Source organism: Dromaius novaehollandiae, chromosome 2 (assembly GCF_036370855.1).
Source record: "Dromaius novaehollandiae isolate bDroNov1 chromosome 2, bDroNov1.hap1, whole genome shotgun sequence".
Taxonomy (NCBI): domain Eukaryota; kingdom Metazoa; phylum Chordata; class Aves; order Casuariiformes; family Dromaiidae; genus Dromaius; species Dromaius novaehollandiae.
This window is the reverse complement of record NC_088099.1, coordinates 88,469,039-88,473,197: the sequence shown is the minus strand read 5'-3', so window position 1 is coordinate 88,473,197 and position 4,159 is coordinate 88,469,039. Positions and strand designations below refer to the sequence as shown.

The following is a 4,159-nucleotide window of genomic DNA, read 5'->3' as shown; positions in this document are numbered from 1 at the left end:
TGATAGGCATCTGAACATTTTGTGCAAGCAATCAATATAAAAAAACAGTTATCTGCTGGACCCAACAAATTCTGTTCTAGGATATGTGCAGATCTGTCTGAAGCAATCTTAGGTTCACTAACAGTTATCTTTAATAGTGCATGGTATTGAAAGACAGGATAAACTGGGGTCTTCAAGAAAAAAGGGAGTGGAATTATAAACCAGTCAACTTACCTTCAGCTCTCAGAAAAATGCTGAACAAATCAAACCATTGGCATGTACCTGCAAGAAAACAACAACCATGTATTGAAAAGACCAAGTAGGGTGTTTTTTTTTGTTTGTTTGTTTTTTGTCTTTCTCTGCACTGTGATATCATGCATTGTTGACAGCATAAAAGCAATAGTTGAAATAGCTGGGATACAGTAGAACTTCGACATTCCTTTGCAGTCTGTTTTCCTAAGCAAGCTAGGAAAACTGTCTCTGGACTAATTTACTATGAAGGGTGTACAGAGGTGATTGGATAGAGTGAAATGACTTACTGTTCACTGTCTGAACAAAAAGATATGTAGAATAGGTTCCACTTGCACCTGACCTGTGTCTACCACTAATGTTTTTAATAATGACCTAAATAAAATAAATAGAAATTAGATTTAGGAAGTCTGCAGTCAAAACTGAACGTGGTGGTAATTTAAGGCTAGATTTGAATTTGCCAAGTCAGGTATCAGGGATACAAGTAGGGAATAGTTTTTCAGAAAAGGATCTGTCATAATGGATATGAGTCAACAATGCCACACTGTTATTAAAAAAGAAAATATATATTGGAATATATAAATAGGAAATACAGAAATTAGACCATAGCTTTCTTTGGAATTCTGTTACCCATTTTGTACACTGCAGTTCCAGAAACTGTCAATCTAATAAGAACAGAGGAAGAAAATAAGCGGAGGTCTAGAAATTGTGATCTACAAGGAAGGATTGAAAAAAATATTTCATACCTTAGTCTGAAGGGGAGAAGACTGGCATTAGAGACACAATAGCTGCTCTCAGACGCACAAAAGGCATCAAAGGCATCCATAGTGAATATAGGTAATAAAACTATAATGGGTTTCAGTTGAAGAAAGGAGGATATATGTTAGACATTAGAAGCTTTCTAGCGATAACACTGTGATAGTGATAACATTGGAATAGACTGTCTGAGGAGTCACCATCATTTAAGGTCTTCCAAGAGGACATCTGTTAGCAAGATTCAAGTATAATTCATCATTCTTCGAGGTAGTCAGACCAACGCAGATGACTTCTTGAGGTCTCTTTAGAGCAGTTTGAGTCTATGATAGTGACAAACATGGATAAAATTCATAACGACAGTATAAGGATAGTATCGATAACACTGCCAGAGCCATTCCTCTGTAATTTCTACCAAAGATTCTCTCCCTTACAATTTTCTTTTCCAGTTATTTCACGTAAAGCTACCAAGGTGAAAAAAGCTACTGTCATGAACTAGGTATCTTGGAAAGCATTTAAAGAAGAAACAATTGAACTATCAAAAGTAAACAGATAACTAGGTAAGCATCAGGCAGGAATAATTGTATTGCAATTTTAGTAACTGTAATATGAGCTAAAAGAAGATCTAACAACATGAATTTACTTGGCACATTGTACCTATGTATCAGGTTACTATATTCAGGGAAAACACAAGCTTGCCCTAACCTTCATGCAGGATAAGCAAAAGATATATAAGGATGGTCCTAATCCTGAATTAATGAGATCTTCCTCTCAGGGATCTCCATCCAGCTACCAGGTCAGGTGCCACTACACATGAATCCTTATACCAGCAACTTCGACCCCATCAAAGTTGGAAAAAAAGCTTCTTAGAGCTTAAAAAAGATAGTTAGATGAATTGCAGCTGTGAGAGTATGAGTCACAGCTTTTGAACAGGAGAAGCCTTCACCTGAGTGGTTCAGCATGCAAACAATGTGGCACATGGGCTTCTGTTTCTTGATACACCATTGGGCAGAGGGATAGGCAGAAGGAAAAAACAAGCACCTCCACCTTAACGTAGGAGGAGTCATTTCTTTCAGGGAAATAATTTTGTATATTGTGATCAAAAGCATTCTTTTCATCTATTTAAAAGCAATGACCTACGTAAAAATAAGGCATGACTCTAAACCAATCCCCAAAAGAGACCAAACACATTCCCCACTACATATCCCTGAGCCAAATCCTGAGGTGATCAGTAAGCTTAAACATACATGTTTGGCAGTGGAGGGGTATAGCAAGTCAAAAAGAGGAAATCTAAAGATACATCAACTGAGAGCACCCTGCAGTGAGTTTCCAGCAACAAGATAAACAGGTCTGGTCACTCAAGGTTCAGAGTGGTACACCTGATAGCAAATGCCATAGTGGGGAACGAGAAAAATAGCTGCTGGCTAGACAGAGAGGAGTCAAGCCATTTAAGGTTTTTAAACTGTTGATCAAAACCACTCAGCAGCTCTTACAGATTTTGCAGAACAGACTTACTCGACTTGCTCAGCTCGCTTGCCGTTTGACCCTCTGCTAGCAATATCTGGAGGACCAAAGGCATTTCCACTAGTGGTGTACTGCAGTCTGAAGACCTGGCAGTGAGATGTCAGAAAGAAACTAATCACACATACTTAGGTTAAAAGGTTCTTTCAACTGAAATTTCAATGTAACCATCTTAGAAGAAAAGCTACAGCTTTAAGTGCTGTCAAAATGTGTAAACTGCAACACAAGGTTAAGTAGATGTCTAATGTACAAGATTACTTTTCTGGTACATCCATAGCTAGCTTTACTTGGGGTAATAACGTAGTCTGTCACAAAGTGTAGTAAAAAAATGCTCTTCTCTCTGTGTCATCTCTTATTATGGAGTTACTAAAATGCTACAACCTCAACAGTATGATCTTGTTGTAATTAATGGATAATATGTAACTGACTATTTCAAAGTAATTGATCACAGAAATCATGTTCTATCTAGAACATGATTCTCTGAGTGAAATAATATAACATGTAAAGAATAATATTCTTTTCTCTTTATCACATTAGTAAAGATAACTGTCTACTCAGGACTAGAGAGGGAGTTTCTCTTGGTGCCAAGCTGAAAATAAATTGAATCAATCATGCTGAACTGAAGAGATTCAGCATAACATTACTTTAAATCTTAATTTCTACAATTTTCTATTGCACATAATATCAAAATCATCTCCATTTCAAGTCCTGAAACTGGAAAAAATTGGGGTCTGATTCCCTTTAAAATAAAGTCAGTACTCTGACAATGCAATATAAAGTAGCCTGTGTGCATCCAAGAATCTGGCTACTATCTATCAGAAGTCAACTTGCAGAAACAAAATGTAGATGCAATTTCTAGGTGATGATGAATAAAACATCAAACTTTTTCCCACTGATGTACACTAACTTGCCAAAACTGTGTTTTTGAAATTGCAAGATTTTTGGAAAAAGGAAGAAACTACTTAAGTAGATTGATGAAAGAATGAGAATATATTTTTTCCTAATAAGTTAAAAATTGGATCCTACAGAATTTAATAGCTGTGCTTGAGGACAGAGCTTGGTTTTATTTGATCACAGTGCAAAAAAGGCACTTGCAAAACCAATTTTTTTAAGTTAGTTTAAACATGTAGTATGTAGATTTTACTCACATCTGTTTATTCATTTTCTTCTTATCCATTATATGTTGAAGATAAAATTCATCCATCTGTTTTAATACAAATGATTCATTTCTTCATAACAATTACATATAAACTGAAAAACATAAATTGCAAAGCATACTGGAAATTAAAGCACTATATAATGCAGTTAAAATCATTTTAAGCTCCTAGTTCTGCTATTGACTCTTCTAGAAACGTATCTTATTCAAGATCAGTTAAATGGAGCTGCCAAAATCAGTGTTTATGTTATATTTTGGTCTAATACAGTATGCAGCCAAAGCTGTGAAACTGAGTTAGTTGCAGACAAAAACAGAAAATGAACTTCTAGCACCATACTCCTATCTCAGAATACAGGTAACAGTTCATAGCTTTGTGTGATTTTTCAGCAGAATTACTAAGAAGACATTTCATCCTTTGTCTTCCTGTTCAGCTGTTCATAAACTAATTCCCATTTTAATCCGTTAATCACCGGCCTTTGGTGTTGTCATGCTAAAAACAGA

General features: G+C 35.8%; 1 long non-coding RNA gene across 1 annotated transcript; it reads right to left on the bottom strand.

The window, feature by feature from the left end:
• Positions 1-219: 219 nt before the first annotated feature.
• LOC112986645 (uncharacterized) lies at positions 220-3,755 on the bottom strand. The gene is made up of 3 exons (XR_003260073.2): positions 3,651-3,755; positions 2,497-2,591; positions 220-1,304 (listed from the first exon to the last, which is right to left on the bottom strand). It is a non-coding gene; the product is annotated as an uncharacterized LOC112986645 (long non-coding RNA).
• Positions 3,756-4,159: the final 404 nt, after the last annotated feature.